General features: G+C 42.1%; 1 long non-coding RNA gene across 1 annotated transcript in view; it reads right to left on the bottom strand.

Annotated features, from left to right (window-relative positions):
- Positions 1-403: 403 nt before the first annotated feature.
- The window catches only part of LOC111751863 (uncharacterized), a 61,477-nt gene continuing 40,139 nt past the window's right edge, over positions 404-21,741 (bottom strand). Inside the window, exon 5 of the long non-coding RNA XR_002786922.2 lies at positions 404-809. This is a non-coding gene — a long non-coding RNA (uncharacterized LOC111751863). The remainder of the gene's footprint in view (positions 810-21,741) is intronic.

The following is a 21,741-nucleotide window of genomic DNA, read 5'->3' as shown; positions in this document are numbered from 1 at the left end:
GGGATGCAGAATGTTTTCTTAATAGATTTTATTATGTCAATTGACTTAAATGTCCCCTGAAACCGTGGTCCCCAGACCCCTGCCCCTGCTACGCTGGCCTTCGAAGCATTCAGTTTATTCAGGAAACTTCTTTGCTTTTGGTTTAGTGGAATTGTGCTGACCTCCCCTGTAATGTGTGCTGTCTTTCCCTTCACCTAAAGCAGTTCTTATCTACTGCCCCTCTCCCACCCTCCCTCCCTCGCCCCTCTCGTAACCACAAAAGAATGTTTTCTTCTCAGTTTAAACTATTTCTCAAGTTCTTATAATAGTGGTCTTATACAATATTTGTCCTTTTGCAACTGGCTAATTTCACTCAGCATAATGCCTTCTGGGTTCCTCTATGTTATGAAATGTTTCACAGATTCCTCACTGTTCTTTATTGATGCGTAGTATTCTACTGTGTGAATATACCATAATTTATCCATTCATTCGTTGATGGGCACCTTGGTTGCTTCCATCTTTTTGCTATTGTAAACAGTGCTGCAATAAACATGGGTGTGCATATATCTGTTTGTGTAAAGGCTCTTATTTCTCTAGGATATATTCCAAGGAGTGGGATTGCTGGATCGTATAGTAGTTCTATTTCTAACCTTTTAAGGAAGCGCCAAATCGATTTCCGAAGTGGTTGTACCATTTGACATTCCCACCAGCAGTGTAGAAGTGTTCCAATCTCTCCACAGCCTCTCCAACATTTATTATTTTGTGTTTTTTTGGGTTAATGCCAGCCTTGTTGGTGTGAGATGAAATCTTTGTCCAACTGCCTTTTTTTGCTGAAATGGAAAAGTGGATCTTAAAATTTATATAAAAATACAAGTTACCCAGACTAGCCAAAACTACCTTGAAAAAGAACAAAGTTGGAGTACTCATACTTCCTAATTTCAAAACTTACTACAAAGCTACAGTGATCAAGACAGTGTGGTCCTGGCATAAGGATATACACAGATACATGGAAGAGAAGTGACAGTCCAGAAGTAAACCCATTCCTCTATGGTAAATTGATTTGTGACAGGGGTGTTAAGACAATTCAATGAGGAAAGAGTGGCCTTTCAAAAAAAGGTGCTGGAACAACTGAATAGCCACATGCAAAAGAATGGAGGTGGACTTTTACCTCACACTATATACATAATTACTCAAAGTGCTCCAGACTCATAGGTAAAAGCAAAAACTATAAAACTTTTAGAAGAAAACATAGGGGTAAATCTTGATGACTTGGGTAAGACAATGGTTTCTTAGCTATGACACCTGAAGCACACCAAAAAACCAAACCAAACCTGTTGCCATCAGGTCAATTCCAACTCATAGTGACCCTACAGGACAGAGTAGAACTGCCCTATAGGGTTTACAAGGGGTGGCTGGTGGATTTGAACTGCCAACTTTTTGGTTAGCAGCTGTAGCTGTTAATCACTGACCCACTAGGGCTCCACCTAAAACAAAAGCAATCAAAAAAAGATAAGTAGGACTTCATCAAAATAAAAAACTTCTGTACTTCAAAGGATACTATCAACACGTGGCCTTCTGGCTTTCTCGGTAGGGTCCTCTAAATGTCAACATCACTAGTCTGTTTAGTTTCTTCAGAGAATGTTTCTTTAATCAGCTGCTTGTGGGGAAACTGAGTAAGCCTGCTTGCTTGCATTCTGATGTTAGGCAAGAGAGTATTTCATTTCAGAAGCAGATTTTTCAATTATATTACCTGTTTTCAGTCTCACGCTTCACTATTCTATTCTGTGACTGACGTGCCAGAGCTCAGAGCTTCTGTGCTTCATTTTCTCTAAAGGTGATTCTCGCTGTCTCCTGTGTGGTTTGGGGACTTGCTGTGCTGGATGGGGTTAAGGATTTGGAGGCCTAACTTCTTCTGTAAACAGAGTTTTAAATATTCTCCAAGTCTTCAACCCTGTATCCACTGTCAAAGTTACTTGGTTCCTCCAATTCCTGAGACTATCTGGGATTTTGCAGGGAGAATCAGCTTGCTTTTCGTTGGTATCTCCTTTTGTGAATGCCTAGGATGTACCTTTTCCTCCATTCTGCTAAGTCATTTAGCATTCCTACCTCTGCTTTTCTTCTCTTGATATTGAAGTAAGGAATTATGATGTAGCCTGGTTTCATCAACTATGGAATAAAATTAGAGTACCAGTCCAGAAGGTCCAATAACTGAATAATAGTTGTACTAGAAAGAGACAATTAAAAGGGGAGAAGGCTTACTGAAGAAACACCACTTCCCAGAACTGAAGGACATGAGTCTGTAGATAGAAGGGCTCACTGAGCGTTCAGCACAATGAATGAGAAAATATTCTCAATAAGACTTATAATCATTAAGTTTTGGAAAATCGGAGATAAATACAAGTTATAATCAGCTTTCAGAGGGGGAGGAGGCAAACAACAGGACACATACAGGTATCAGGAATATATTGATTGGGAATTAGAATTACATTAGATTTCTCAGTAGCAACAGTGGAAGTTAAATACTTGGGATTTTTTTTCCAACCTATAAATACATACACAGACAAACAACAAGAAGTTCTTGAGAAGAATAAGGACATTTTCAGATATTCAAATTATCAAAAAAATTTACCTCCTGTGCATCCTTTCTTAGGAAACTTCTTGAGAGGAACATAAGAAATCCAGGAAAAGAGGGATGGAACATAGAAGAGATACAAAGCGAAGTTCCGAGACGACAATTGTACATGAGGCCTAGAGAAGTGCTACTCAAAGTGTAGAAATAAAGGCAATATACCATATGCAGAAAGGTATTAAAAATAACAGATTGAATGGTCCTTCCTTATTTCATACTTCAGAAACAAAATACAGAGATTATAAAAATAAACCAGTTGGTTATTTTAGGTTAATTTCTAAAAGGAACTCTATTAAAATAAACTTTAGAATATAGTGTAAAAATACGATCATATGAACACATTATGAGGGCCTCTCCCAGATCTTTGGAAGAGGCTAGTCAAATCCAGAGTCATGGAGCTCAAGCTTCATTACCATCAAGGTAAATCCATTTCTGGCATAGACACTGGCAAATTTCTGAGCGTACCATCAAAGAAGCTCCTTCAAGTAGCTTATGGGACAGTTCCATCTCATTATATTTCTATTCACACTATGTATGTCTTAAAATAAGAAGTATGTTCATTGCATACATGATTTTATTAAACATATAATCTTTGCCAGGCACTGTTCTAGGCATTTTACAAACATTAATTCTCACAATAACCCTGTGAGTAGGTACTATTATTATCCCTATTTTACAGATATTTAAACTGAGGTTCAAAAGGGAAGCTATTTGCCCAAGGTCATGCAGATAAGTCCTGGAGCCAAGGTTTAAACGCAGGTCTCTATGATTTCAGAGCACTAGATCATTTCACTGTACCCAAATTCTTTCCATTTTCCTGATTCTTCCACTCTCCTCATCTGTCATTAAGGTTTTCCAGCTGCTTCTGACAATACCATTTTTTTATCTGAACCTTAGTCCTCTTAAGCAGCACCTGTGGCTGCCATCAGCTGAATCAGTGGCTCTGCAGCTATCACTGCTGTCATTCCAGCAAGGTGGAGAAGGAAACTCCCACCTCCTGCAGTATTTACAGGATTTTTTCAAGCTTCCTGACTCTCTTCAGATTCCTAGATTTATGTATTCTAACTATAAGGAATGCGGTACTGTATATCAACCATTGGAACAAGGTATATACCACATCCTAACATTTTTTTTTTTAACATATAGTATCCAACCCTACAAGGCTTGTTTTCCTTCTGGCATCTTAGCTGAGCCTTCAACAACCTATTATATTGTTTTATCAGGCGTTCTGTAAGCTCTCTGATGGTGGTGCCAGTGTAGGCAATGTGGGCCCAAACACAAACCCGCTGCCGTTGAATCCATTCCAACTCATAGTGACCCTATAGGACAGAGCAGAACTGCTCCATAGGGTTTTCAAAGCTGTAAATCCTTACAAAAGCAGATTGCCACATCTTTCTCCCACAGAATGGCTGGTGGGTTTGAACCACCAATCTTATTATTTTGTTGTTGTTGTTAGCAGCCAAGCACTTTAACCACTGTACCACCAGGGCTCTTGGCAATGCAAGACAGAGAAGGCAAATCCATACCTGGAGTAGACAGATATTCTACTGAGGAAAAATTGCTGCTCCCTTAAGGGTGGAATGGATCCAAGTAATCGACCTGAATATCAGTGATTGGCTGACTTCCCTGAAGCATTAATGGTGCTATATAGAGGGATGGTGGTGGGTTGAGCACTTAGCTGTGGCTGATGCTAGATCAGCTTTAGTGACAGGAAGTCCACCCACTGGGAGTATTTCCTTCACAACTGTCCTTCATATGGCACTTCATGCCACTAATAATGGGACAACAATCCATATCAAGATAGTACTAACATATTGCACTGACCCATCTGTGAACCAGGCCTGAGTCCTTCCATCCTCTGTCAGTTGATAGTAGAGGGATCTCCCTCCCTCCAACATGAGGCAATATAGGTGTGGGTTGAAGAAGAGAAGGTGGTATGACAGAAACAGGTGACATTTGTCTGGACCATCTGCTCCTGTAATTCATTCGTGCCTCTGGACCAACTTGAGTCCAGTCCTAAGTGTACCATTTCCATTACATGATAGATTACTGCTGCTCATGACCAACCTTACAACTCAGTAGGTCAGATAATCCCCAATTCATTAGGAGGAGCTCACACTGCATAGTCACTTGGTGCCTGCAGTAGAGACACCCTAAGGTAACTCCAAGATGGCTCACTCACATTGCCTGGCAAATTGGTGCTGGCTGCTGGCTGGGATCTCAGCCAGGGCTGAGGGCCAGGAACCTCAGTTATTTACCACAGAGGCCTCTCCATGGGCTGACTGACCCTCTTTGCAGCATGGTGTCTGGATTCTAAGAGTGACCACCCCCAGAGACAGGAAGTAGAAGCTGCTGGTTTCTTGAAGCATAGGCCCAGAAACTGGCACAGTGTCACCTCTCCCATATTCTATTAGTCAAGCATTCCCAGAACCCAGATTCAATGGGAGGGGACTAGACATCACCTCTCATTGGCAGGAGAGTCAAAAAATTAGGGGACCATGTTTTAAAATGGCACAGCTTAGAATCCATAACCTGACGCTAGTTGATGACACTTTTGTTTTCATGGGGAGGAGTAGTTCTTGACACCCATCAGGCCCCTGAGAGAATGGGAACTAGGATAAAGATAATAATATAGTTAACAGTATGTTGTTGTTGTTGTTGGCTGCCGTCAAGTGGGCCCCCAACTCATGGCGACCCCATGCACAAGGGAACGAAATGATGCCCAGTCTTGTGCCATCCCCATGATGAGTTGCAAATCACACCATTGTGATCCATAGGGTTTTCACTGGCGGATTTTCAGAAGTAGATCTCCAGACCTTTCTTTCTAATCCATCTTAGTCTGGAAGCTCCGCAGAAACCTATTCAGCATCACAGCAACACTCGAGCCTCCACTGATTTACAGGTGGTGGTTCTGCATGAGGTTCACTGGCCGGGAATTGAACCCAAGTCTCCTGCATGAAAGGAAAGAATTCTACCACTGAACCATCAGTGCCCCATAAAGTTAATAATATAAAAAACCAAACCAAACCCAGTGCCATTGAGTCGATTCCGACTCATAGCAACCCTACAGAACAGAGTAGAACTGCCCTGTAGTGTTTCGAAGGAGAGCCTAACAGATTCAAACTGCCAACCCTTTGGTTAGCAGCCATAGCACTTAATCACTACGCCACCAGAGTTTCCATTAATAATATAGCTACTACTTTTTGAGAGATTACCATGTGCCAAACCTCATTCTGAGTGCTTCACATGCATCAGCTCATTAAATCCTCCCAATAACCTCAAGAGGTAAGTTACTATCAGTATCCCTATTTTACAGATGGAGCCCTGGTGGCACAGTGGTTAAGAGCTCGGTTGTTAACCATAAAGGTCGGCAGTTCGAATCCACCAACAGCTCCTTCGAAACCCTATGGGGCAGTTCTCCTCTCTCCTATAGGGTCGCTATGAGTTGGAACGACTTGAAGGCAACAGATACAGGTTTATTTTACAGATGAGGAAACTGAGGCATAGAAAAGTTAAATAATTTGCCCAAAGGTACACAGCTAGGAAGTAGTTGAGCTAGGATCCCAGCCCAGTTTTAACTCCAGAGCCCACACTTAAAATCATTATGCCACGTTGGAAAGGGTAGATGTAAGCTTGTCAGAGGTAGATAGGTTGCAGGCCACAGGTCTGAGCAGGACCCAAGGGTTCATCAACCTTTCATTGGTAGCAGCCTTATAGGAAGAAGTATGTGTAACACATCAAAGTGGTTGGGATTTCCCACCAAAGAAAATTCCTGGTCTGGGAAAGCAAGAAAGGAAAGAAATATTCATTGCTGAGTACCTTTTGAGGAGTCCTGGTGGTACAGTGGTTAAGAACTATGGCTGCTAACCAAAAAAGATGGTCAGCTCAAATCCACCAGCCATTCCCTGAAACCCTATGGGGGACTTCTATGGTGTCCTACAGGGTCACTATGAGTCAGAAACAACTCAATGGCAATGGGTCAGGCATTATGCTAAGTGCTTTATGTGCATTTATTTCATATAATCCTCTAAACAATCATGTGGTAAGTATTGTTATTACTACCATTTACAGCTGACAAAACTGGAATTTAGAGAGTAATTTATTCAAGGTCACAAAGGTGATAAGTGTCCAAGCTGGGATTCTAGCTCAGATCTGACTCCTAACCCATAAAAAAAGAAAAAGAACTTTTTTTTTTTATGCTTAAATCATTGCATATGAAACATTGGGGCTCTGTCTACAGCAGGATAGCCCAAGGGCTGGGACTGCTGTGTAGAACCCTGGGGAAGAGATTGCTGAAAAAGTTGGGAGAGAATGAAGGATATCCTGAGTCCATCTAATCCCTCATATTGCTCTCAGCCAGAGCAGTCTCCAGGTAGTTGCCCCTTTTTTAGAACGTTTCCCTTTGTGCTTACTTCCTGTTATCCAAGACCTTTCGATAGCCAAGAATATTGACTCTTACAAGGCACAAGACAGTCTGAGCAAATCCATCTCCAATTAATCTCCTCTTTATTCCCAGTTAATTAATAGCTAACTATTGGAGAGATTAAAATAACTGACTTCCTGATGACATTGAGCAATGAAGTTCTTAGCTCTCTTCACAAGTCTAATCACTGCTTTAAAAAAAACCCTGCTAAGTAGAGATTAATTGTGATAGATCCCCTCTCCATCTAATTTCCAACTTGTAACCAACTACCCATTGCAGGCTTCTGACCTTCCCGAGATGCTTTCCTGGCAGTAACTGTAAATCTTGGTCTAGTCAAGCAAACATTTTCAAGCACTTAATCTATTGTTAACTGTAAAATAAATACCTGTCCAGTAATGGAGGGTGACGGAAGGGGACTTAGATTTCAGGATGCCAGTTGGGCCACTGAAATGCTTTTTGGAAGCATGTCCAAAGGGATTAGGTTAGAGCCTACCTGGCTCCCTCCCCAGCAGCCTTCTAATTCCGGTAGCCTGTCCCCTTAACCTTGGCTTTCATCCCCAGCCCCTCTCTAGTTTTGGGAAGCACAAACTCTCTAGTCTGGAGAGCTATAAAAACTTAAGAACCCATTAGCTTAATGTCAGGCATCTGGTCATTTTTGGTACAGTTCCTATGCTAATTTTGAACTCTAAGGCCAGAAATAGAGTCCTAACCTAGGTTTCCAGACTGGTACCCCAGTGGTAAATTTGGCTCTCTGTCACTAATACCTTGGGTACCCCCATCCCAGACTGACCTGAACCTCAGTATTTCTACTCAGATGTCTCCCTCCAAAATTACTCTACTGTCCAGCTAGCCCATGTTTCACTCACCAGACCCAGACATCAGTTCATGCCCCACTTGTCCTAGGGACACCTCCTAGAACAGTTCACAGTACCTCTGTCATTTCTGACCCTTGGTTCCTTGGCATCCCTTGGCTTGTAGATGATCCTTACATGGCATCTGTCTTCCCGTGTGTGTGTGTGTGTGTGTGTCTATTCTGGTCTTTTTATATCTCAGAAGTGATTAGGTTTAGGATCCACCGTATACTGGTATGACCTCAACTGATTGATTGATCACATTACATTAGATTACATTAGTTGCAAGTTCTTACATTGCATTACATTACATTACACTGTGGAAGGTAATCTGCTCTACTGTACCCAAGGCCAACTGATATAATCACATGTAACTACTTCATGACACCAACTAGACCAAACAACTGGAAACCATAGCCTAGCCAAGTTGACACATAAAATTAACCATCACAACACCCTTCCAACAACAGCTCCAAAGGTATGGTCTGCACACCGTACTTGTACCATTGGCCTGGGTCTCCTAAGAGCAAGGACACACCCTGTCAGAGCCAGAAAAACAACAGCTAGGGCCAGTTTTGCCCGAACTTTACCTGACTGCCCAAGGTCTGAATAGTGATAGTGAAGGGACAAGTATCCATGCTCTCTCATCAATTTTATCCACACATACACCAAAGAACCACTTTTTAAATATAACTCAGCTAACTGTGATTGCTTTATAGCTGACTTTATCAGGATGGCTGCCTCACTGACCAACTTCCTGTAAAAGAGGAGGTTCACTTACACTCTAGCCATGAACAAGGCATTCACGGTGTAAAGATCCTTGTAAGACCTGAGGGGCAGGAGGAAGGCAGTGGCCATTTGGCCTGTGCCTTAAGCAGAAGAGGTCCTCAAATATATCTACTGTTCAGAGATAAATATAGGTAGGGGAATTGGGTAAGGCCTCATCACAAATATTGATCCTAATTAAAATCCAACAAACCGTGGTACTAATAAAACTAAGGGTAGATGAAAGGGTGAAAGACCTCAAGATCTAAAAATTCCGGGGCCTTATTACAGCAACAACAACAACATCTGAGTTTCATTGAGTGCTTTCTGTGTGCAAGGCCTGCTACATATACTCATTTAGAATTCACAGCTATCCTAGAGGTAAGTAAGCTCTAGCTGGACTGTCTGAGAGTATAGGGCTATAAAGGTGGGAATAAAGGACAGGACTCTTAGGGTGGAAGAGAGAAGGGCTAGATGCCCTGAGTCTGGGTATACAAATGTGTGGGAGGCAAGTTCTAAAAGTCGTCTGGAATCTGTACCCCACTTCTTCCTAGAAATCCAGAGGTGACAGCAGAAAATCCTGGAGACAGTCTTTCCTTCCAGGCTTAGTTGTTCCCTCTATATTAACTCTTGTTGACATTCTTGGTGACTTAAGCTGCTTCTATCAGAGACCAATGCCTTCTGTCTGCTCTTGGGTCTTTCAGTTTATCTCTTCTGAGTAACATTTCATCCTCACTTTCAGTCTTTTAGCAATCTCCTTTATCTAAAGAAACTTTTAAATGGTGTGCATTGCATTTCCCATTAAATGGACCCAGAGTTCCTTGGAGAAATGGCTGATTTCAGGTCTGGGGCAGAAAATGTTCAAGATAAGCCTGGAGTATCTTGTTATACCAGAAAGCAAGGATACTATCAAAGACTACTGAGGATGTATCAAAAGGGCTCAGGAGCCAAGTTGAAGAGGCTCTGTCTTAGTTATCTAGTGCTGCTATAACAGAAATACCACAAGCAGGTGGTTTTAACAAAGAGAAATTTATTCTCTCACAGTCTAGGAAGCTAGAAGTCAGAATTCAGGGTGCCAGCTCCAGGGGAAGGCTTTCTCTCTCTGTTGGCTCTGGAGGAAGGCCCTTGTCATCAATCTTCCCCGGTTGAGGAGCTTTTCAGTGCCAGGGACCCCAGGTCCAAAGGATACACTCTGCTCCCGGCACTTTTCTCTTGGTGGTAATGAGGTCCCTCTGTCTCTCTGCTGGCTTCTCTCTTTTATAACTCAAAAGAGACTGACTAAAATACAACCTAATCTTGTAGATTGAGTCTTGCCTCATTAACATAATTGCCACTAATCCCACCTCATTAACATCATAGAGGTAGGATTTACAACTCATAGGAAAATCACATCAGATGACAAAATGGTTGACAACCACACAATGCTGGGAATCACGGTCCAGCCAAATTGACAGATATTTTGGGGGGATACAATTCAAACCATGACAGGCTCATACTGACCAAAGGTTATAAATACGAGCATTAAAAAAACAATGCCTGGGCAGCTCCTGTCTGGAGGCGAAGGCACAGAGGGACAGGAGCTTGTTGAATGGACACGGGGAATACAGGGTGGAGAGGAGGAGTGTGTTGTTTTATCATGGGGAGAGCAGCGAGGAGTACATAGCAAGGCATGTATAAGTTTTTGTACGAGAGACTGACTTGGTTCATGAACATTCACTTATAATAACAATAATTCACTATTCTGTCGACATCACACCTTAAAAAATCAACAATAATTCATTATCATCTAAAAAAAAAAACAATGCCTGCAGTAGACCCAAACGTATCAAATATACAAAATTTTACAAGTTCATTATGATACTCAAAAAAAAATTGATCATCACTGGTGATTTCTAGAAGAACTCATTACACTAAAAATTAATAAATAACAGTAAAGAATCAAGGATTTATTCTGCCTTTCCTGGTCAAACAGTATTTTAGGGTCAGTCACCATGAATCAGAATCAACTTGATAGCAACTAACAAATAGTTGGTAAGGGAAAGTTAATCAATGCAAAATGAATGACAGGATCAGAAACTCATCATTTTGCAACTCCTAACAAAATAAGGGATTTCAGAAAAGATCATCAATGCATGCTAAAACAATTAGGTGAAAGTATAACAAGTTCAACCACGTGTGAACCCACTGATTGATTTCATCAGTAAAAGCGGTTGCAAAAGGGCCCATGTGAGGAAGCAATGGGGATGAAATTAGGCTGGATTAGGTTAGGATCAGGTTGCAAAGGTCTTTGAAGTAAGGCTGACAAGGCGGATTTTTCCCCCATGGGAAAATGGGGAACCACTGAAGATTTTAGAACTGGGAAAGCAACAAGAGTAAAACAATGCATTTCCGGAAAAGTGTTATATGGAATACTGTTTTTGTTAGCTGCTGTTGAATCGACCCCCAGACCCATGGTGACCCTATGCCAGGTCCTGCACCACCCCCATGACTGGCTGTGGATCGGATCATTGTGATCCATAGAGTTCTCATTGGCTGGTTTCCAGAAGTATATCTCCAGATGTTTCTTCCTAGTCTGTCTTAGTCTGGAATATTAATAGATATCATATGAAAAAAAGAAGTTTGAGAAATGCTGAGATAAAGGAAGTTAAAGTTGTTTCTTTATCACAGGACTTCTCAGAGCCTTCACATGCTATGTTTCTTTATTGCAGGACTTCTCAGAGCCTTCACATGCTAATGTACACTGTGAATCTCCAAGAGGGAGCTGAATATGCCCTGGTTCCTCAACTTGCATTAGCACAAAATTCTGTTTTTATGGGCAGCCTCTACCTGCTGTTATGGTTAGACTCGTGGTGACCCATATGTGCAGGATAGAACTACTCCACAGAGGTTTTCGGGAGGCCTGGTAGTGCAGTGATTAAGAGCTATGGCTGCTAACCAAAAGGTCAGCAGTTTGGATCCACCAGCCACTCCTTGGAAACCCTATGGGGCAGTTCTACTCTGTTCTATAGGGTTGCTATGAGTCAGAATCGACTTGATGGCAATGGATTTTTTTGTTTTTCGTATAGGGTTTTCAAGGCTGTGGCCTTTCAAAAGCAGATTGCCAGGCCTGTTTTCCAAGGCGCCTCTGGGTGGGTTCGAACCAACAACCTTTCAGCTAGTAGTTGAGCACGTAACCATTTGTACCACCCAGGGACTCCAGCATCTATGTAACATCCCCGAAAACATAATTTGGGAAACGTGACTTTAGCAAGATTAATCTGCCAATGATATGCAAGAGAGGTTGAAATGATAGAAAAACGGCCCCCACACAACCGCCACAGCAGTGAGAATGAAGTGAAAAGGTCAAATCCAAGAGACCTTGTGCAGGCCAGGTAGAATTGAGGTGAAGCCTCTGGTAGAAGGCAAAACTGTGTTTTATACAGGCATACATCATTTTATTGTACTTCTTAGATACTGCGTTTTCTACAATTTGAAGGTTTGTGGCAATCCTGCATCGAGCAAGTCTATCAGCACCATTTTTCCACCAGCATGTGCTCACTTCACATCTCTGTGTCACATCTTGGTAATCCTCGCAATAGTTCAGACTTTTTCATTATTATTATATCTGTTATACTTATCTGTGATCAGTGATTTTTGATGTTACTATTGTAATTGTTTGGGGCACCATGAATCCTGCCTGTTTAAAACAGCAAACTTAATCGATAAATGTTGTGTGTGTTCTGACTGCTCCCCCGACCACCTGTTCCCCTGTCTCTCTCCCTTTCCTCAGGCCTCCCTATTTCCCGAGACATAACAATATTGAAATTAGGCCAGTTAATAACCCTACAATGGCCCTACATCTGCCTCTAAGTGTTCAAGTGAAAGGAAGCATTGCAAGTCTCTCACTTTAAATCAAAAGCTAGAAATGATTAAGCTTAGTGAGGAAGACATGTAGAAAGCTGACACAGGATGAAAGCTAGGCCTCCTGCACCAGTTAGCCAAGTTGTGAATGCAAAGGAAAAGTTCTTGAAGGAAATTAAAAGTGCTACTCCAGTGAACATATGAATGACAAGAAAGCGAAACAGCCTTCTTGCCGATATGGAGAAAGTTTTAGCGGTCTGGATAGATCAAACAAGCTAGAACATTCCCTTAAGCCAAAGCCTAATTCAGACCAAGGCCCTAACTGTCTTCAATTCTATGCAGGCTGAGAGAGGTGAGGGAGCTGCAGAAGAAAGTGTGAAGCCAGCAGAGGTTGGTTCCTGAGGTTTAAGGAAAGAAGCCGTCTCCATGACATACAAGTGCCAGGGGAAGCAGCAAGTGCTGCTGTAGAAGCCGCAGCAAGTTCTCCAGAAGGCCTGGCTGAGAGAATGGTGAAGGGGCTGCGCTCCGCAGCGGGTTTCCACTGCAGACCGAACAGCCTGACACTGGAGGAAGACGCCGTCCAGGACTTCCGTAGCCAGAGAGGAGAATCAAGGCCTGGCTGACCCTCTTGTTAGGGGCTAATGCAGCTGGAGGCTTGAAGTTGAAGCCAGTGCTCATTTCCCATTCCCAAAATCCTAGGGCCCTTAAGAATTATGCTGAATCTCCCCTGCCTGTGCTCTGTAAATGGAACAACAGAGCCTGCATGACAGCACATCTGTTTACAACATGGTTTACTGAATATTTTAAGCCCATTGTTGAGACCTCCTGCTCAGAAAAAAAGATTCCTTTCCAAACATTACTGCTCATTGACAATGCCCCTGGTCACCCAGGAGCTCTGATGGAGACGTACAAGGAGATCAATGTTGTTTTCATGCCTGCTGACACAACATCATTCTGCAGCCCATGGATCAAGGAGTAATGCCAACTTTCAAGGCTATTTAAGAAACACATTTCATAAGGCTATAGCTGCCATAGATAGTGTTTCCTTTGATGGGTCTGGGCAAAGTAAATTGTGAACCTCCTGGAAAGGATTCATCATTCGAGATGCCATTAAGAACATTTATGATTCATGGGAGGAGGTCAAAATATCAACATTAATAGGAGTTTGGAAGAAGTTGATTCCAACCCTTGTGGATGGCTTTGGGGGCTTGAAGACCTCGGTGGAGGAGGTAACTGCAGATGTGGGGGAAATAGCAAGAGAACTAGAATTAGAAGTGCAACCTGAAGATGTGACTGAATTGCTGCCATCTCATGATAAAACTTTAATGGATGAGAAATTGCTTCTTATGGATGAGCAAAGAAAGTGGTTTCTTGAGATGGAATCTACTCTTGGTGAAGGTGCTGTGAACACTGTTGAAGTGACAACAAAGGATTTAGACTATTACATAAACTTAGTTGATAAAGCAGCAGCAGAGTTTGAAGGGATTGACTCCAACTTTGAAAGACGTTCTACTGTGGGTGAAATGCTATTAAACAACATCACATGCTACAGAGAAATCTGTCATGAAAGGAAGAGTTAATTGATTTGGCAAACTTCATTGTTGTCTAATTTTAAGAAACGGCTACAACCACCCCAGCCTTCAGCAACCACCACCCTGATCAGTCAGCAGCCATCCACATCAAGGCAAGACCCTCCACCAGCAAAAAGATTGACTCACTGAAGTCTCAGATGATGGTTGGCATTTTTTAGCAATAAAGTATTTTTTAATTAAGGAATGTGCTTTTTTTTTTTTAGATATAATGCTATGTGCCGACTCTTTGGTTAGCAGCCGTAGCACTTAACCACTATGCCACCAGGGTTTCCTTATAGACTTCAGTATAGTGTAAAGATAGCGCTTTTATATTTACTGCGAAACCAAAAAATTCATGTGACTTGCTTTATTGCAGTATGTGGTTTATCGCAATCTCTCTGAGGTATGCCTGTGCTTCTTTATCTCCTATACTGTAGCATCCAGCACAGAGCTTTACATCTGAGACAAATCTACACACTTGCTGGCCATTACCGTATCTCTAGCACCAGGGATTTAATAAAATTACTTTTTCTGTTACACTGTAAAAATAGTTTACCTGGTGTTTTTTGTATAATTGGCACAATTACAAAACAACATCTCTCACCTTCCGTTAGCTCCACGTTCGTGCTGCAACTAAAGAGGCAATTGGGAACTACCTAAACAGAGCTTCTTTCTAGCCACTTGAAAAGCAGAATGTGTATTTAGGTGAGAGCTCTGGATTTGGTGTTTTAATTTGAAAGAAAAGAGTTAGAGAATAGGGAGGAAGACAAAGAGGGAATGTTCTACCCCAAGGATGTTTAAATTTTTTACTCAGCTCCCCCTCCCAGGAGCCTTAAGGGTACTCCTTAAGTAGGGCTTTGAACTGGTTCGAACCAGTTCAGTCATGGCCAATGAAATGAAACTGGAACCGACCTGAATTTTTAAAATTTGGGTGGCTGGAACGGGAAAAACTACAAGTCGAAGTCCTAGGATGGGAGACTCCAAAGAGGCATAGTGAGCCCTTTCAAGAGCCTAATGTGAGAGACTGGATTATTGGCAGGACTGTGGACAGCGATACACATTCAAAGTGGCACTGCAGGCCACGGTCTTTGAACAGGGCACTGCTCTTTCTGACTCTCCTCAAAATCCAATGGGCAAGAGATTTGATTGCTATGCAACACATACGCTGCCCTTGTTTTCTAAGAGGGAGATTAGGTTTCTAGCAGGGCTTTGATCTGTAATTTTTCCCATTCCAGTTATTGTTACAGTTCACTCAAATTTTAAAACTTTGGGTCTATTGTGGTTTCACTTCTTTGGCCATGACTGAACCGAGAAGAATCAATTTGAAGACCTGCTCTTTAGCCTATAGCTATATAAGTTACAGTGTCTGCAGTTAAATGAAAAACACTCAACAAAATAGTTAACAAATTCACAGCCAGGGAAATCTGACTAAGGTGAGAAATTCCAAAGCACAATTGGAGAAAGGTTTGCTTGGTTAATAAGGGTTAAGAGAGTTAATAACCATGACTTTAAAATCCTCACGTCATGGATCTCTCAATTGATGCTAAGTCAGAATAAGTTACAGAGTTCAGGGTTTTCTACCTAGATTTAACATTAGCCTCACCTTTCTGGCCACATTTTAAAATTAACCAACATGTTTCTAGAGCTTTTCATAGCTACTTTGAGCAAAGGCAGTCCCTGGGGAAGGCAGAAAAGGCATGATTTCAAAAGGGGATTCACTGTGCAGGCCATCACCCTTGCCAACAGGATACACACGGCACCCAGAGATTCTTAGATAATAAATGCAGTCCCCAAGTCAGGCAGATTTTGACTAGACTGTCGCTAGGAAAGCTCACCCCCTTGAAAAGAAATATCTATCCCCAAGGGTGCAGCATTATCTATGTAAACCCATACACAGCAAAGAGCCCTGGTGATGATAACAGTTAAGTACTTGGCTGCTGACCAAAAGGCTGGCAGTTCAAACCCACCCAGCAGCTCCATGGGAGAAAGACCTGGTGATCTGCTTCCATAAAGACTACAGTCAAGAAAACCCTATGGGACACTTCTACCCCGTAATGTGGGGCTGCTGTGAGTCCAAATCAACTTGAAGGCACCTAATAACAACAACATAGAGAACAAAGGAGTCCCCAGGTGGTGCAAACGTTTACAAGATCAGCTACGAGCCAGAGGTTGGCAGTTCGAATGCACCCAGAGGTGCCTCAGGAGAAAGGCCTGGAGATCTGCTTCTGAAAGGTCACAGCCATAAAAACCCTATTGAGTGCAGTTCTACTCTGCACACATAAGGTCTCCACAAGTCAAAATAGACTAGATGGCAACTGGTACAGACAGCAAAACCATAATATCAATCTATGCCTCTGTTTCCTCATCTACGAAATGGAGATAATAACAGCACCTACTTCATATGGTTGTGGTAAAAATCTTTTGAGTTCATACGGGTAAAATGATAAGTACAATGCCTGACAACAGAAGGTGCTCTTTAAGTGTTAACTATTTTCACTGTTACTATTGCTGTTTTTGTTAGGTGCTGTTGAGTCGGTTCCAACTCATAGTGACAAAATGAAACACTGCCCAGTCCTGCGCCATTCTCACAGTCATTGCTATGCTTGAGCCCATTGTTACAGCCACTCATTGAGGGTCTTCCTCTTTTTGCTGACCCTCTATCAAGTGTGATGTCCTTTTCCAGGGACTGGTCCCTCCTGATAACATGTGAGATGAAGTCTTGCCATCCTCACTTCCAAGGGGCACCCTGGCTGTACTTCTTCCAAGACAGACTTCTTTGTTCTTCTGGTAGTCCATGATATATTCGCTATTCTTTGCCAACACCATAATTCAAAGGCATCAGTTCTTCTTTGGTCTTCCTTATTCATTGTCCAGCTTTCACACACATATGAGGCAACTGAAAATACCATGGCTTGGGTCAGGAGCACCTTAGTCCTCAAAGTGACATCTTTATTTTTTAACACTTTAAAGAGGTCTTTTGGAGCAGATTTGCCCAATGCAATACGTCCTTTGAACTCTTACTGCTGCTGAAATGGCACTGATTGTGGATCCAAGTAAAATGAAATCCCTGACAGCTTCAATCCTTTCTCTGTTTATCGTGATGTTGCTTATTGGTCCAGTTGTGAGGATTTTTGTTTTCTTTTTGTTGAAGTGTAATCTATAGTGAAGGCTGTATTCTTTGACTGTCATCAGTAAGTGCCTTAAGTCCTCTTCACTTTCAGCAAGCAAGGTTGTGTCATCTGCATAACGCAGGTTGGTAATGAATCTTCCTCCAATCCTGATGCCCTGTTCTTCTTCATATAGTCCAGCTTCTCGGATTATTTGTTCAGCACACAGATTGAATAGGTATGGTGAAAGGATACAACGCTGACGGACACCTTTCCGGATTTTAAATCATGCAGTATCCCTTGTTCTGTTAGAACAACTGCCTCTTGGTCTATAAACATGTTCCTCATAAGCACGATTAAAGTGTTCTAGAATATCCAGTTTTGTTATGATTCACAAAGTTGAATGCCTTTGCATGATCAATAAAACACAGGTAAACATCTTTCTGGTATTCTCTGCTTTCAGCCAAGATCTATTTGACATCAGCAATGATATCCCTCGTTCTATAACCTCTTCTGAATCCGACTTAATTTCTGGCCATTCCCTATGGATATAATGCTGCAACCATTTTTGAATTATCTTCAGCAAAATCTTACTTCTGTAATGGGGGAGACAGATGCCTTGTGAAGACCTCCAAGGAACACAGGAACACTGGGAACACAATAGCTAAGACAAGGATCTTCCCCCAGAGCCAACAAGAAAGAGCATTCCCCTATAGCTGGTACCCTGAATTCAAACTTCTAGCCTCATAACCTGCGAGAAAATAAATTTCTGTTCTTTACAGCCAAAATATATATATATATATATATACATATTTTTACTTGTGTGTGATATTAATGATATTGTTTGATAATTTCTGCATTCGGTTGGATCACCTTTCCTTGGAATGGGCACAAATATGGATCTCTTCCAGTTGGTTGGCCAGGTAGCTGTCTTCCAAGTTTCTTGGCATAGTCAGGTAAGTGCTTCCAGCCTTGCATCAATTTGTTGAAACATCTCAATTGGTGTTCTGTCAATTCCTGGAGTCTTGTTTTTCACCAATACCTACAATGCAGCTTGGACTTCTTCCTTCAGTACCATAGGTTCTTGATCATATGCTACCTCCTGAAATGGTTGAACATGTACCAGTTCCTTTTGGTACAGTGACTCTGTGTATTCCTTCCATCTTCTTTTGATGCTTACTGCATGGTTCAATATTTTGCCCATAGAATCCTTCACTATTACAACTCAAGGCTTGAATGTTTTCTTCAGTTCTTTCAGCTTGAGAAATGCTGAGTGTGTTCTGCCCTTTTGGTTTTCTATCTCCAGGTCCTTGCACATGTCCTCATAATACTTTGTCTTCTTGAGCCACCCTTTAAAATCTTCTGTTCAGCTCTTTTACTTCAAAATTTTTTCCTTTTGCTTTAGCTACTTGATGCTCAAGGGCAAGTTTCAGAGTCTCTTCTGACATCCATCTTGGTCTTTTCTTTCTTTCCTCTCTCTTAACTGACTTTTTGCTTTCTTTGTATTTGATGTCCTTGATGTCATCTCACAACTCATCTGGTCTTCGGTCATTAGTGTTCAATGCGTCAAATCTATTCTTGAGATGGTCTCTAAATTCAGGTAGGATATACTCAAGGTCATACTTTGGCTCTCGTGGACTTGTTTTAATTTTCTTCAGCTTCAACTTGGACTTCCATAGGAGTTATTGATGGTCTGTTCTGCAGTTGGCCTCTGGCCTTCTTCTGACTGATGATATTGAGCTTCTCCATTGTTTCTTTCCACAGATGTAGTTGATTTGATTCCAGTGTATTCCATCCGGTAAGGTCCACGTGTACAGTCGCCATTTATGTTGGTGAAAAAAGGTATTTTCAATGAATAAGTTGTTGGTATTACAAAATTCTATTATGTGCTCTCCGGTGTCCTTTCTATCACCAAGGCCATATTTTCCAGCTACAGATCCATCTTTGTTTCCAACTTTCGCATTCCAATTACCAGTGATTATCAATGTATCTTGATTGTATGTTTCATCAATTTCAGACTGATGAAGTTGATAAAAATTTTCAACTTCTTCATGTTTGGCCTTAGTGGTTGGTATGTAAATTTGGATAATATTCTTATTAACTGGTCTTCCTTGTAGGTGTATTGATGTTATCCTATCACTGACAGCATTGTACTGCAGGATAGATCTTGAAATGTCCTTTTTGACAATGAATGTGATGCCATTCCTCTTCAATTTGTCATTCCTGACATAGTAGACCATATGATTGTTTGATTCAAAATGGCCAATACCAGTCCATTTCAGCTCATTAATGCTTAGGATATCAATCTTTACGCATTCCATTTCATTTTTGACGACTTCCAATTTTCCTAGATTCATACTTTGTACATTCCACATTCCGATTATTAATGGATGTTTGCAGCTGTTTCTTCTTATTTTGAGTGATGCCACATCAGCAAACAAAGGTTCCGAAAGCTTTACTCCATCCACATCATTAAGGTCGACTCTACTTAGAGGAGGCAGCTCTTCCGCAGTTGTATTTTGAGTGCCTTCCAACCTGAGGGGCTCATCTTCCAACACCACATTGGACAATGTTCCGCTCCTACTCAGTTCATAAGGTTTTCACTGACCAATTTTTTAGAAGTAGATGGTCAGGTCCTTCTTCCTAGTCTATCTTAGTCTGGAAGCTCCACTGAAACCTGTCCACCGTGGGTGACCCTGCTGGTATTTGAAATACCAGTGGCATAGCTTCCAGCATCACAGTAGCATGCAAGCCAACACAGCATGACAAACTAATAGACAAGTGATGGATTATTATTATATGAATATAGCATCAAAGCCCAACAATCTAACAAGGTACAATCATATAATGGTTGGCAGAGGGACAACTTCCTTGTGGGAACATACCCTGTTTCCCTTATTCAAACCTATACCTTTGTCACATGCATCCTCAAAACCCATTTCCTCTATGGAAACCTGAGCATATAATCCTGAGCTTCTTTGCCAATTAGGCTCCTTCAAAGTCCTCACAAGCCAAAATGGTCTGAAGCGCTAAAGTTTCCACAATGTAATGGGGCAAGGCAGAAACAATACTGTGGTGAGAATGCTCCTAAGACAGGAACCAAATGTTTAGCACCTATGAATCCTCAGTGTCTAGCATAGGGCCTGGCCCAGAATAGGTTCTCAGTGAAATTTCATTGAATTGCACAAGAAGAAAAGGAAGAAGCAATTTTCAACCTTCTTCAGCAGGTGCCAGAACCTTAGCCAAAAAAGAAACTGAGAGAGAGAGAGATGATGTCATCTACAGCCTGAGTGAGTACACAGGAAGGCTCTTATGAAGTCACTTTAGGTGCAAATTTATTACTCCCTCTAGATGTCACCAGCTTTCTGCGTTGTGTCGACTGCCAGCAGCATGATGTGGTAGACACCTAGGATTCCTGAAAGAACTTCCTGCATAAAGTGATCTTCAACAGTGGCCTGATATGCTGCTTTATCAGATACCCAATCAGTTGCCAGGACATCACAGGTGCTCAGGGCCATGAAGAAGCTGTGATGTTTGAAGCTATGGTTGCTATTAAAGGGTGGGGTTATGAACAGAAGACTAAAGTGAGTTACTATAAGCCACCTCTAGTTAAGCAGGTGGACAGGCAAAGTTGGCAGTTGGGTGCTGCGTTAGTCCAGGTCCTCCAAGAAGCAGACCCCAATACAAGACTAGACATGCCAGAAATTTACTGGGGGGACCTCCTGTGAAGAAAAAAGGGGAAGGTGATGGAAAAATCAGGGAGAGCCTTCAGACCATGATGCAAGTCTGACATATGAGAAAGAGAGTGCAAAGGAAGATTAGACAGGGAAAATCTCAGACTGCAGTGCAATTCTAAGAAGGTTTTGGACACACTGATAGGCAGTGCTCAAGCCAAGGTCACCTGCTCAAGGAGTCCCATGTCTTGCAGGAATGGGCCAGCATTCACCATGTGACAGGCTGGAAGCAGTCCACGGGAAGCAATGTCTCAGTGTGAACAGCAGAGGGGGTGGGAGAGCAGACACGACATGCAAGTCTACCAATCATGCTTCCTGCTATAGTTGATGGATGGCATCGTAAGCCGAGTCTTGATGGGCAGAGATGAAAAAGCTCTTCTTTAATCTCCATATAGCAGTCTTCTGGACTGCCACAAAGAAACAACCCCAGCTCCTCCCTTGTAGATGAGGGAAGAAAATTGACTGTTGCTGCATCTGTGTTATCTTAGAAGTGAGAAGCCATAACCCAAGCAGAAGCTGTCCAAGGGCATCTTGGCAGGGGGCCTGAGAGAACAGTGCCAGTAGCTGCACAACTGTGTTCTAGTTCAACCTTGGTCACATTCTCATCAGATGCTGCACTGATGAGTTGTAGAGTGGGATGCGTAGGTCTACATGATCCATAACTCTATGCAGATCTCTGGAGGCCCTGGAAAGTGGATGAGCTCAACATTTGTGTTAGGCTGGGGAAGAGGATGCTCCAAGGACTGTGGGTGGAACCAAGGTGCTTGTTGCCCACGGTTACAATGCATGGAGCCAAGGAGCAAATTCCAAACGTGGAGTCCTGAGGATGCCAAGTTCCAAGC

Source organism: Loxodonta africana, chromosome X, assembly GCF_030014295.1.
Source record: "Loxodonta africana isolate mLoxAfr1 chromosome X, mLoxAfr1.hap2, whole genome shotgun sequence".
NCBI lineage: Eukaryota > Metazoa > Chordata > Mammalia > Proboscidea > Elephantidae > Loxodonta > Loxodonta africana.
The sequence above is the reverse complement of the archived record's forward strand: the minus strand, read 5'-3'. Positions and strand labels throughout refer to the sequence as shown.